General features: G+C 35.6%; 1 protein-coding gene across 2 annotated transcripts in view; it reads left to right on the forward strand.

The window, feature by feature from the left end:
- The window catches only part of CNTN5 (contactin 5), a 1,309,320-nt gene that overhangs the window by 464,083 nt on the left and 830,188 nt on the right, over positions 1–15,049 (forward strand). Inside the window, exon 3 of one of the 2 annotated variants that reach the window (XM_066360732.1) lies at positions 12,879–12,956. The exons of the other annotated variant lie outside the window; for it this stretch is intronic. The gene's annotated coding sequence lies outside the window, so the exon portion shown is untranslated. The remainder of the gene's footprint in view (positions 1–12,878; positions 12,957–15,049) is intronic. 2 annotated transcript variants of the gene reach the window in all.

Below are 15,049 nucleotides of genomic sequence, written 5' to 3' on the forward strand. Positions count from 1 at the left end.
TCTTTTGAAATGGAATGTGGTTCCTTTGCCAAAAATACCCATATGAAAATTTATTTTCTTCCCTCATGTACTTTTCCTTTTGGTGTCTCAGATATACTGTGAATGGACAACACTTGGATCATGTCCAACATACAAACAACCATATCAAATAATAGGAAACATCAAATGTGCCTTAGTCTCTTTCCAATCAGGAGACTCCTTGGCTCCTATGAAAATTTGCCTAATGGCTCTCTAAATATCAATACAAGATCATTATAACAAAATATATAAATGAAGGCAACTTTCAATGAGTTGAAAACACTTTCTGCTATCCCATTCGCCCATTAACCAAGAGGGCTCACTCCAGTGTCATTAATGAGCAGGACAAGATCAACCTCACACTAACTACCTGTCCACCTATGGTTCCATGTACACTCAGAAGTAGTTGGTGGTTTCCAAATATGCCATGTTTTGTCTCTTCTTGCAGCCTGCTTTGTGCATGGTATTTTCCTATAAGTACTGCTTTCTTTCTTTCTTATTTTTTTTTTTTTTTTGTATTTTTCTGAAGTTAGAAGTAGAGAGGCAGTCAGACAGAATCCAGCATGTGCCCCACCGGGATTCACCTGGCGTGTCCACCAGAGGGCAATGCTCTGCCTATTTGGGGCACTGCTCCATTGAGGCGGGAACTGTTCTAGTACCTGAAGGGAAGGCCACAGAGCCACCCTCAGTGCCCAGGCCAACTTTGCTCCAGTGGAGCCTTTGCTGCGATAGGGGAAGAGAGAGACAGAGAAGAAGGAGAAGGGGAAGGGTGAAGAAGCAGATGGGCGCTTCTCCTGTGTGCCCTGACTGGGAATCAAATCCTGTACTTCCATATGCTGGGCCAACACTCTACCCTGAGCCAACCAGCCAGGGCCAGTACTGCTTTCTTTTAATTCCTGTTTTTTAACTATCTGTTCTCTTGTCATTTCTATAGCTCATTAAAAAAGAAGAAAGGCAGAATATGCATATGATTAAAATTATATAACAAAATCAATAATAAAAAGTAAAAGTCTGTTATTAAAATACTCCTTAATGGCAGCCCCATTTTCCAAAATTCTACAGTTAAATGTTAATTTTCTCCTTCTGACTACTTCAATAATGTTAAATATTAATATTAATGTTAATTATTAAACTCTTAATTTTTCTCAGTATCACTTGATTTTTGTCGCTATAGATATGAAGATATTAGTACTACTACTCTTATCTCCACCTCTACTCCCTTTTACTTCCCAACTTTTGTAACTTTATTTTTACTTTTACAATATCTGGGTTAAAACCACTTAAAGGTAGTTCAGTTGGATAGAATGGTCGTCCCAATACACTAAGGTTGAGGTTTCGATCCCTGGTCATGGCACATACAAGAACCAACCAATGAATACATAAATAAAAGGAACAACGAATCGATGTTTCTTTCTCTCTCTTTTTTCTGTATTTTTCTGAAGCTGGAAACGGGGAGAGACAGTCAGACAGACTCCCGCATGCGCCCGACCGGGATCCACCCGGCACGCCCACCAGGGGCAACGCTCTGCCCACCAGGGGGCGATGCTCTGCCCCTCCGGGGGGTCACTCTGCCGCGACCAGAGCCACTCTAGCGCCTGGGGCAGAGGCCAAGGAGCCATCCCCAGCGCCCAGGCCATCTTTGCTCCAATGGAGCCTTGGCTGCGGGAGGGGAAGAGAGAGACAGAGAGGAAGGGGGGGGGGGCTGGAGAAGCAAATGGGCGCTTCTCCTATGTGCCCTGGCCGGGAATCGAACCCGGGTCCCCCGCACGCCAGGCCGACGCTCTACCGCTGAGCCAACCGGCCAGGGCTCTTTCTCTTTTTTTTCTTCCTCTCTCTTTAGAATAAATAAATAAATAAGAACACATATCTGATAATTTTTTTTGTCTTCTGTGTATCATATTATAGTTTAATTGTGAAGGTGAAAAACAAAATTACAATTTATATAAATTTTATTAACCACAGAACAAATAGTATGCTAGGATTTTGGTTTTTTGTTTCCACTAGAGATCCATTATGCCCCTAACTCTATCATTTTTGTATAATGTTCATCACTTTTCAGTCATATGGTTTCTCTCTAAACATTATCATAATTACATAGTTTAGCTTGCTTAAAATGTATTTTCTATCATTTTCTTATATACTATCTCCACACACACTCCCTCCAGAATGACTATAACTTTTTTATTTAAAAATATGTAATGTTTTCAAGCATATCACTAATATTTTCAGTCTACTCTTATAATGCTTGTTAAAAATAGCCTTTTCCACAATAATCATCATCTCTGTTTTTACAAATAGTTGTCTTGGATGACAGCTGCTCAGAGTGGTAAAACAAAAGTAACACATTGCCTCCTTGGAGATGAAATAACCTCAAGTAGCTATATATGGTAGGAATTAGAGAATAAAAAACCTGTTTTCAGGCCACAGTAAGGGTTATTTTTTTTTCTATAATTCATGTGTTCATATTGTTAGAGAACTCATCAATTAGAGTTGAATGTCTCATCTTTGTTCAATGATGCTTAATTAGGTGGATGTACATGAGATTATCAGAACTAGCTGATTAGTTACACACATCAACTTGTCCTCCTATTATAGTTCTGATAAATATATTTGACCTTCAGGATTACTATCTTTAACCCTATCATAATGAACAAATTTATCATTTGTATGCTACAATGAACAGCTTCCAAATTTCAGTCAATTAAACAAATAATATGTAATATCTTTACTTGTTCTTTCTTACTTAACTGTCTGATGCTAGTGAAGGATCTTCCCTGGGAACTTTTTGTATAGTATTGTTTCTGGACTTCAGAATTCTTGTACTGTGTGGCTTTGACATCTCATTCCTTACTTATATTCATAAGGATGGAGGTTCAGTCCCCAACCAAGGATCTGGGAGGAAATTTTAAAAAACAGTACAAAGTAGGGTCATCACTACCTTCCCCATTCTATTGTCCAGGAATAGTCACATCGTACCAGTTCAATTAACAGTTTAATACAGTCAAGCATTGTGAAAATTGTAGTCTGTGGTGTATACTGTAAAAAGAAATGATATTGTTGAGAATCTATCCAGTTATGTCATCATAATTCTACACATTTTGACTATTGTTAAATGTCATATCAGGATACATTGCTTCTCCTTGGAGGACTAGTAATTAAATTAACAATAAAAAGGTATGTGAGAATTGGTTTAAAAATAGAAGTTTGAAAATGCTTTATTACAAAAAAAACCCAAAAATATTGGAATGCCACTTGTAAATCTAATAGAATACCATATGATATTGCCTTCATGAAACAAAGGCTGAAAATCATACTGAGGCAAAAATACAAATATCATATTTACTCAATTGTTTAAAAATAAATGCCTTTGTTTTTCCTTTTTCTTTCTCTTTAAATGCAGCAGTACAATTGACTCTTTCTATTAGTTTGAGTTTCACAGAATTTAGAGGCATTTCTCTTGGAGTTAGTAGGTACCAATCAAATAGGTTTATTTTATTTATTTATTTATTTCTTTTGGAATGCTACTTGCTAAACTACAGTTCACTCAGCCAAAAAGTAGGTTAAAATATTTAGGTTAGTTTTCATTACTCCAGGGAGTCATATAACTGAATAAAAATGAGCCCTCCAATGTAGTGCAGCATTATTTATTCTGGTGTGTAAGCATGTAAACATGACAAAGTGAAGCTGTTAGAACAATGAAATATTAGCCCTGAAAAGCTTTGGAGCATGATTTAATATTTTATAGCATCAAACTTACGAGTATGTGATTTTGTCATATATATATATAGTTTAACTTTTCATTCTATCTAATGGAACTGCTCTGAGGAAACATGAGTATTGCTTTTTATAATAATACTGACACACCTATGATTAATGAAGTCTAATCACCTGAGATGGTATTCTCCCACTTGAATTACCTACAATATTATAGAGTCTATATATATATTTTGATGCATTATTTTAACATAATGATCTAAGGTAATATTTATATGAATTATGCAGCAAGATATCTATTTTGAAACATAAATTTTGTCAAGAGATGATACAATCACAGAAGGACTTCAGGAAGTTTCTGGTGTTACCATATTTCTACTACAGACCCTTTGCCAGAGAGACTGTGTACTGCACAAGGGATGAAAGAGCAAAAACAAGAGCAAGTTTGAGAGATTGGGAGAGGAACTGGACTGAACATAAACAAATTTAAAAATTGGAAGATAGATGATTTTGTATCATATGAAGGGATTGAAACAAGTGTCTTCCTCTTAAATTTTAATGTTTACCTTCATTTAAAACTTTTATTATATCTGGACATAGTCACTCCCTGAATTTGGACATACTATTTTACTTCTTAGATTTCTTACATGATATTATAAGAGATTACACAGAAAAATGAATACTAAAATTTTATTTAAAACTGTTTTGGGACATTATATTTAGTATGTCCATTTTTTTCAAATAGTAATGTAATTCTGTGATTTTAATTAATCTTAAAAAATAAGTGATAAATTTGACCATAATTCTCAGATTTTCATCAACAGAAGAAACATAATTTAAGTTATTACATAAATTAATAAAATCAGAGAAATAAAAATCTATTCGTAAGCAGTATGGTGTACTAAACTTAAAGTCCACACATAAGTATTTAGTAGAGAACACCAGTGCTATTATTATTCATAGTTTTTATATTTTTAAAGTTCCCTTTTAATGCACTTAGCACATGAGGACTGAGATCACACTCTCTGAAAGGGCTAACATTTAAGGAATGTGTAGCAGACTAGAAACTCATGAAAACAATTTTTAAGAAGTGGCTAGAGAGGAGAAATGAAAGGTAAGATTTGTTCTCCAATAAATCAAAGGATGGAAATATCTATTTTAATCACCTTATTTTTAGTATTTTGCTTGATACATTAAAGTTTTCATCTGGTCTGAAAGGAGAAATCTAGCTTCAACAGTCAGAATTTAGCCATGAAGTTCTCTACGAGTAAATTAGCATTTGTAAGGCAGAGGTAATTCTACAGAACTGAACAATGGGTGACAAGCAATATGCTGAGGAATTGAAATGCAAGCATTAAACAAATTATGCCTCTCTGTATGCATCATACAGAATACTCCAGATGAGATATCTGAACCATGGATGGGAAGCCATCTCTGTGAAGTTACTTAGAAAACGTTATTAAGTAACTGAGACGAGGTGTAGTGAAATACTCCGTTTATACCTAACCATAGATTTTGGTATGTTTTAATCCTGTATAAATTCAAAATATGAACCCTAATGTAGAAGCTACTAATCATAATTTTAAAAAAGAAAAACAGAGAAACAAAATATTCTAAAAAATATATCAGGTTTGGAGTCTGATAAACCAGAATTTAAGTAGAGACTGTCAACTTTTCCTAATTGTTTAACTTTGGGTATTTTACCTTCAAGGAGCTCAACTCACTCATCTGAAAAAAACATGAGTTAAGTGCTCTCTAAGCCAGAGGCTTGATGGATGAAGGAGAAACACAGAGCATGGCACATGCAATGAACTGAAAGAAAGAGGTTCATTAGAGACTCGCTAGAGAAGAGTATAATTATCCTATATAGGAAGATATTAATTTAATGTTAGTTATTTCATTTTATTGGGAATAGGTTATTGTTTAGTAAACATGTTTTTTTTTTCTAAAAATTGTGTCGAGAAAAATTAAAATGATTTGATAAAAAATAGAGTTAGAAAAGCTGAGTCACATATCCAGAAAAGATTGGTCAGAAGCCATTTGTGAGAAGATACAAGGGAACACTGCCTTTCATGGAAGTTTTGGCAATTAAGGAGAAAAATAATTGTAGTTGAAGTGATGGAAAAAGCAAGTGACCATAGGTAGAAAAAAGGTAGTGAGTTCTTTTTTCTACAGCGACACAGTAGTAGCAAAATGTAGAAAGAGTTTAAATACTAGCTTTCCAAAAAAAGGTCATAATGACAAACATCTGGGAAAGAAAACAAAACTATATAGCTAACATAGAGGGAACAAACAACACCAACAGAATTAACCATAGCATTCTAGAAGAATTGAAATGACATACATGTAGCCCGACTTGACGTATAATCATGAGATAGTGAGTTTGGAAACAATCTCAAGTAAATATCTATTATTTGAAATGGGAGTTTTCTTCACACAACTATAAAAAGTGGAATGTACCTGACAGGTGACAGCAATAGTGAAAAGGTGACAAAGTATATTACTAAGTGAAAATAAGGTCATAATGGGAATATTTGGGCTTTTAATTTTTTTTTTTTGCATTGATTTGAGAGAGAAGCATTAACTCCTTGTTCTACTTAATTGTTTCATTTAGTTTTATACTCATTGGTTGCTTCTCCTATGTGCTCTGACCGGGGATCAAACCTGCGACCTCAGTGTAAAAGGAAGATGCTTCATCCACTAATCCACTCAACCAGGGTGAGAATATTCAGGCTTTTGTGAAAGGGTTCAGAAGAGGACTTCCTAAGATTTGCCACTTTGGCATGTGGATTATTTTGAGTGAAGGCAATAGAAGTCCTGTGAGTACAGGAGAAACTCTTACCTCTCAGTTAAAGAATTTAAATTGGGGGCCTTTCCATAGTAACAGTTATTACCATACATCATTGTGACTGTCCTATCTGTATGACAGAGCAGATATCTAATTACTGAACATCATCACATCAGATCATCCTATGAATTATCCCCCTTCCCTCTGAAGCCTCCCCACCCCCGACACACCTTATTCCTGTCTTTAGCTCAAGATATCATATATATCCCATTTACCTTTCTATCTCTGTACCTCTCAATTATATGGGGGTCTCTGACTCTTTCATGTATGTGAGATTACCATAAATACATAATTGACTTTGGTGTTTTTTTCTTATTAATCTGTCTCATGTGAATTAAATTTTAAACCAGCCAGAAGAACTAGAGGGGTACAGAAAAATGTCCTGCCTGACTGTAGCAAAAAGCAATTTCCTTTTTTAATACTTGACTAATAACTTCAGAAATTCACTGAGGAAAATTGAAAAAAATATTCCCTGTATAGACTTCTATTTGGAGTATATTTCAAAGGCCATCAAACTCTACACACCTTACAAATTTTCATAGAGTTAATTAGAAAAAAAATATTGATTTTAGAGAGAGAAAGGAAGACAGAAAGAGAGAGATTAAGAGATTGATTTGTTGTTTCACTTATTTGAGCATTCATTGGTTGATTCTTGGATATGCCCAGATCTGGGATCAAACTCGCAACTTTGGAGTGTCGGCATGACTCTCTAATAAACAGATCAACCAGGCCAGAGCTCATGGAGTTGATTTTGACCAGAGATCTCATTTTGTACATTGATAGTTACTGTGTGTTTGGGTTCAGGTTGTGGCCATTTTATACTTGTCCCTGTGTTGTGGTTATAGTTACCTAATGGGTCCCCATTCAGCCATAGTGGGTTTAGAGTTGAGACAATAGGTCACATTTTCATGTCTTTTTTCTACTTTTGCTGCTTTTCTCTAGGTCCTCTTAAAATTGTGTTTTCTAAACAGAATCAATTTTTATAATAAAGAATAACATATAAAAATTGGATTTTCCTTTTATAGCTCTTAATAGTATTATTGCAGTCAGGGAAGAGTCACTGTGCCATTTGTTGTTCTTATAGTTTTAGGCCTCTCATATATATATTATATATTCATATATATATATATATATATATATATATATATATATATATTTCTTTTTTTTTTTTTTTTGTATTTTGCTGAAGTTGGAAACAGGTAGGCAGACAGACTCCCGCATGCGCCCGACCGGGATCCACCCAGCATGCCCACCAGGGGGCAATGCTCTGCCCATCCGGGGCATCGCTCTGTTGCAACCAGAGCCATTCTAGCGCCCGAGGCAGAGTCCATGGAGTCATCCTTAGTGCCTGGGCCAACTTTGCTCCAATGGAGCCTTGGCTGCGGGAGAGAAAGAGAAAGAGAGGAAGGAGGGGTGGAGGGGTGGAGAAGCAGATGAGCACTTCTCCTGTGTGTCCTGGCCAGGAATCGAACCCGGGACTCCTGCACGCCAGGCCAACGCTCTACCACTGAGCCAACTGGCCAGGGCAGCTCATATATATTTATATCTTCATTAACAGAGCCAACTTCTTGGTCAAAGCTTTTAATATCTTGAGTCTGAGTTATTGCATTAGTTTCTTACCCATATTTTCTATTTTAATGTATCCTATTTCCAGGAAATCTTTGTTAAGCAAGTCTCATTATGTTGATTTTCTTTAATACTCTTATTATCTAGCATCATTCTTCCTTTTTCACAGAGATTCCTTTGAAAACCTCTTCTTTACAATATTCTCAAATTCCTACCAAAGGCTCTGGTTTTCCTAAATTAGCCATGTATAGCACTCACACTTGTGTCTCCAGTGATAGTCTTAAGAATGGATACATAACATGGTAAGAAATGATGGGGTGTCAGTAGTTGGTTTTAGCATCTCTGGGGAAAAAATGTTTCTTCTACCCTTGGAGAGAAGTAAAGTTAAATTTATTTCTTCCTTATGGACATCACAGTTAGAGTATATGAGGTCTGAAACCACTATTGCCACTTTTGTTATCAGGGGAACTAATTTTAGGATGAAACTGACATGTTAGAGTGAGAAGAAATAAAAGATAAAGCATTGATATAGCAAACTTCTAGTGATGCCATGATTAAAGCCAGTCCTATCTCTGATCTTTGCAATCACCCAAGTCAATAAGTTCCCTTGTTGACTTAAAGCACTATTGAATTTCTGCCTTCCTTCCCTATCAAAAGCATTTTTATCAAATAAAAGGTAATTTTGGTCAATAATATCTCATCTAAAATTTTACAGTGCTGCTTTGAATTCTATTTCTACTAAAATAGTTAACACCCAATGTTTTGAAATTGGAACATGAAACATACCTAGTAATTCTGTTTCATTTGGTGACCATAAGATTTTCCCCAGTTTTACTGAGATGTAATTTATATATGATACTGTATAAGTTTAAACTATACAACATAATGATTTGATATATGTATACATTGTGAAATTATTATTACAATAACTTTAGTTAACATTCATTATCTCACATAGTTACAAATTTTTTCATGTGATGAGACTTTTCACTGTCTACTCCGGTAGAATCTTTCAAATATGCATTAGAGTATTATTAACTATAGTCACTATATAGTACATTATATCCCAGAACTTATTTATATTATAACTGGGAATATGTACAGTCACCCATTTCTATCCACCCCTGCCTGCCACCTCTACCAACATCCAATAGTTTCTCAGTTTCTGAGTCTAGATTCCGTATAGGAGATCCTACAGTATTTGTCTTTCCTGTCTGACTTATTTTACTTAGCATAATTTCCTCAAGTTTCATGTATGTTGGCAGGATTTTCTTCTTTTCTGTAGCTGAGTAATATTTCATTGTGTGTGTGTGTGTGTGTGTTATATGCATTTTCCATCTATCAATCATCTATCTGTCTATCATCTATTTATCTATCTATCACATTTTTTTGTTCCATTTATGCATCAATGGACACATGCCATTTCCGTATCTTAGCTATTGTAAATAAGCTTCAGTGAACATTGGAAGTGGTGCAGTTATCTCCTTGTGAGAGTTATTTTATTATTTTCCAATATAAACCCAGAAGTAGAATTGCTGGGTTGTATCATAGTTCTATTTTTAATTTTTTGAGCAAACTACATACTTTTTTTCATAGAAGATGTACCAATTTATATTCCCAGCAGTAATGCATAAGACTTTCCTTTTCTCCACATCTTCACTAGCATTTATTATATTTTGTGTTTTTAATATATATATTAAATAACCATTCTAACTGGTTTGAGGTGAATTCTCATTTTGATTTTAATGTGCATTTCCCTAATGATTAGTAGTGTTGAAAAACTTTTTATGTACTTTTTAGGTCACTTACAGGTCTCCTTTTGAAAAAATCTATTTAGATCCACTGCTCTCCTCTCCACTCCAACCTTTTTTGCTATTGACTTGTATGAGTTTGTTATATATTTTGGATATTAACCCCTTATCAAACCTGTTGTTTGTAAATATCTTTTCCATTTCTGTAAGTTGTCTTCTCATTTTGTTAATCATTTCTTTTGCTGTTTTAAAACCAAATACAATAAAATCGTATTTTAAAAGCAAAGCAAGCCTGATCAGGCAGTCACACAGTGAGTGGATAGAGCATTCGACTGGGATGTGGAGGACCCAGGTTCGAGACCCCAAGGTTGCCAGCTTGAGCGTGGACTCATCTGGTTTGGAAAAAGCTCACCAAGGTCCCTGGCTTGAACAAGGGGTTACTCAGTCTGCTATGGCCCCACGGTCAAGGTACACATGAGAAAGCAATCAATGAACAACTAAGGTGTCGCAGCGAAAAACTTATAATTGATGCTTCTCATCTCTCTCCATTCCTGTCTTTCTGTCCCTATCTATCCCTCTCTATGACTCTCTCACTGTAAAAAAAAAAAAAAAAAAAAAAAAGAGCAAAGTAAGCAAGCTTTTTAGTTTAATGTAGTTCCACTTGGTTGTATTTGTTCTTGTTGCTTGTGCTTTAGGTGTCATATTCAAAAAGTTATTACCAATATCAATGTTAAGGAACATCTTTCAAATATTTTATTCTAAAAATCATTAGTATTTTTGTGCACTAACAATAAATTATCAGATATTCAAAAAAAAACCAACAGAACACTGACATTTTTCAGTAACAACAACAAAAATAAAATACTTAGGTATAAATTTAACCAAGGAGATGAAAGATCTATCCTCTGAAAACTATGGCATTGATGAAAGAAACTGAAGGAGACACAAAAAAATGGAAAATTATTATTGATCATGGATTGGGGAAAAAGCCATTTGTAGATTTAATACACTCTCTATGAAGATTTCAATGTCACTTTTTTCAGAAATGGAAAAACAATCTTCAAATCCTTTTAGAACCACAAAAGACCCCAAATTGCTGAAGAGTTTCTAAGAAGGAAAAATAGAGGTGTCAGACATTCTGACTTCAAACAGAACAGTATGGTACCAAGATATGAACAGACATGGAGACTAATGGCAGAGTATAGAGTCCAGAAATAAGTTCATAAATATATAGTCAACTAATAGTTGACAAAGGAGCCAAGAATACTCAATGGATAAATGATAGTCTCATCAATAAATGAGGTTGAAAAATTGTATAGTCACAAGCAAATGAATGAAATTAGATCCATATCTACACAATTCACAAAAAAATAACTAAAAAATGAATTAAAGACTTAAGTATAAGACCTAAAGCCATAAAACTCCTAGCAGACAATGAAAGTTTTATAATTATTTTTATTAATTCTTCAAGCAGATAATTATATATTTTCAGATTATACTGTTTTCTGTGTTGATAGTTTTTCTATGAAATTTGTACTATAACATAACAAAAACGCTACGTTGTTCTTTATGGTTTAGCTGCAATAGAAAAAGACTTACCTAATAAGGTAGGTTATACTGGGAGTATGTGTGACTATTCTCTTTCATGTGTTTTTTTTTGTTTGTTTGTTTTTGTTTTTGTTTTTGTTTTGCATTTTTCCAAAGCTGGAAATGGGGAGGTAGTCACACAGACTCCCACATGTGCCCGACCGGGATCCACCCAGCATGCCCACCAGGGGGCAATGCTCTGCCCATCTGGAGCATTGCTCTGTTGCATCCAGAGCCATTCTAGCGCCTGAGGTAGAGGCCACAGAGCCATCCTCAGCGCCCGGGCCATCTTTGCTCCAATGGAGCCTCAGCTGTGGGAGGGGAAGAGAGAGACAGAGAGGAAGGAGAGGGAGAGGGGTGGAGAGGCAGATGGGCGCCTCTCCTGTGTACCCTGGCCGGGAATCGAACCCAGGACTCCTGCACGCCAGGCCGACACTTTACCACTGTCATGTCTTTTTTTTTTTAATTTGAATAAGAATGGTAAAACCAGCTGATGCCTAATATTTGACCATGTCAATTTCTGGATTTAAGCCTTCAATATAATGGGGTTCTGGGAGTTGGAGTAAAGTGAAAATAAGGCAGTGAATAAAAGAATAAATTCTTATTTTGGATCATGAAAGAAGCATACGCAATGCTCATTCAGATGTTATCAATTATTCCTGAATAAAATTACTTCCTACCTTTAATTGAAATGTTATTAATATTCCCTTAAGAATAAGGTTGTCAAAAAAAAAAGAATAATGTTTTCAACCTGTATACTTATGTTAATTAGTGTCACCCTAATAAATTCAATAAAAATCAGGTTTCTAGATTTAGTAAATGCAATACAGAACTCCCAGTTAAATATGAATTTTAGATAAATAACAAATCATCTTTTAGTATTAGTATGTACCATACAATAGTGTATTGTACTTTATGATATAAACACTTTTGGACACTGATATTCTATTTTCATAATTCTTTATTTTGCTGGATATTTTTTAAAAATATTCACTGATATTTCCTTTTTGTAACCAGGAGATCAGAATTATCCTAGTATAATGAAATAAACACACTACAACATATAAAAATATTCAAACAAACCCCTTCTGTGAAGACACCTCTTCATGTTGTTTGGAGTTTTTTTAATTCGATACCATTATAAGAGAACATATACTCTGTGAGACAGCAAGTTAGCTAACACCAAAACCTGTTCTTATCTTCTATAGTATTCATTTTCACCTAGAAGGTGTTTGTTGAGCCAGTGACCAAATATTTTTAGCCCCCTTCACAGGTGTGACAATTTGATTAGTTCCACCAATGGAAAGAATGAGTGTAGGGGTGTGTACCATTTCTTGGCCAAAGCTGACAAAAAATGAAGATGTCTCCCCATTCCCTCTTTTATCCTCTACCAGGCGGATGCAGAATATAGCAAGGGCTTAGGAAGTACAACACACATCTTATCTTCAGGGAAGTGATGCCCTTTACCACAGGTACTGACCACTATCAGTTGCTCACATTTATGTCTCTATGTATGATTATAGCAACTTTGTTTTTTGTTGTTGTTGGGTTTTTTTCTTTTTTTTTTGTATTTTTTCTGAAGTTGGAAATGGGGAGGCAGTCAGACAGACTCCTGCATGCACCCAACCAAGATCCACCTGGCACGCCCACCAGGGGGCGATGCTCTGCCCATCTGGGGCGAGGCTCTGTTGCAACCAGAGCCATTCTAGTGCGTGAGGCAGAGGCCACAGAGCCATCCTCAGCGCAGGAGGGAAAGAGAAAGACAGAGAGGAAGGAGAGGGGGAGGGGTGGAGAAGCAGATGGGTGCTTCTCCTATGTGCCCTGGCCGAGAATCGAACCCAGGACTCCTGCACGCCAGGCCGACGCTCTACCACTGAGCCAACCGGCCAGGGCTAGCAACTTTGTTTTGAAGCCAATTAGAATGCAAATTTCTTAAGAATCTGTGAGTATATTAATAGGCTACAAGAATTTTGGCAATATTAAGGCAGTTAAATTATAATAACTGAGAAAAAGTTTGTTGAATAAAAAATGACTATGTTTTGGTATACATCAAATTTCTTGCAAAATGTACTTTTTCTAAAGGAGATGAAAGACCGCTCAACTTTAGAAACACTGTGCCCTCTTCAGTGGAAAGAAAGATTTTCTTATAAGGAAACACAGTAACTGAAGGTACAAACTCAAGGGCTTAATTTGTTAGCCAAAGTTACTAGTTTGAAGGACAGGACTAGATGGATTTTTCTGGTACTTAAAGATCTAGGAGGCTTGGGCATTGGAGAAGGAAAACTAAAAATAGAGATAAACAAAAATGATTAAGGCTTATGTGGTTCATTTTATTTAGCTTTGAAAGAGCTATTGCATTAAGCTGTAGGTTTTGTTTGTTTTAAGGAGAAAGTCACCGAAACCAAAATTTTAGTGACTATTAAAAAATGTCTTTGTGACCTACTGTCCTCACTGAGTTGAAGAACACACACAAACATCACACTCTCATATATTTGCATGTGCCATTATGGCAAATTCAACGATGTAAAAATAACTTTATTGGTTAAGTTTATTAATGTTTCTGCAGGCCAAACTGTCACACAAATTCAAGGAGGTCTTTCTTTGATCTTATATCAAAGGTCTGAGAAAGTCTGTATGCAGACAGTGATAGTAACTTAAGGCAAACTGACATATTGGTTAACCTACTTTTTTTTTTTTACAGAGTCAGAGAGAGGAGGGATAGAAAGGGACAGACAGGAACAGAGATGAGAAGCATCAATCATTAGTTTTTCATTGCGCATTGTGACACCTTAGTTGTTCATTGATTGCTCTCTCATATGTGCCTTGACTGCAGGCCTTCAACAGATGGAGTAACCCCTTGCTCAAGCCAGCAACCTTGGGTACAAGCTGGTAAGCTTTGCTCAAACCAGATGAGCCCGTGCTCAAGCTGGCGACCTCGGAGACTCAAACCTGGGTCCTCCACATCCCAGTCCATCGCTCTATTGACTGCACCACCGCCGGGTCAGGCAGTTAACCTACTTTTTAAGTCAGTGTAATTAACGCTGATGGTATCCTTTAAAATATATAAGACTAACTTATACATGCTCATTATAATTAAAGACAAATGAAGAGACCTGAAAAGTTCAAAATGGAAAGGAGAATCCCTTCTTTCATGAATCTCAATTTTACTTTCCAGGTTTATTATGAAGTACACAAATAATTTTTTATGTAATATTTTTTTCAATCTGTCTGTCTTTTTTCATTTGTTTATTCATGTGCATTCTATGTAAAACTTGCTTTCTATTTCACCTAAGAATATAATTAGGATATTATGCTGTATCAGTTCATATTATTGTTGTTTGTTTTAAAGTCTTCCATGGTATGAAAGTAACCCAATTTATTTATTATTTATTTTAGCATATTTACATAATTTGTATAATTGTGTTCATAAAAACATGATAACAATGAATATATTCCCATTTATAAGTTTATTTATTTTTTATAATAAAGTGAAAGACAGGGAGGCAGAGAGACTGATTCCCACATGTGCCCCAACCAGGATCCACCCTGCAACACCCAGCTGAGG

This window comes from Saccopteryx leptura, chromosome 1, assembly GCF_036850995.1.
Source record: "Saccopteryx leptura isolate mSacLep1 chromosome 1, mSacLep1_pri_phased_curated, whole genome shotgun sequence".
Classification (NCBI taxonomy): Eukaryota; Metazoa; Chordata; class Mammalia; order Chiroptera; family Emballonuridae; genus Saccopteryx; species Saccopteryx leptura.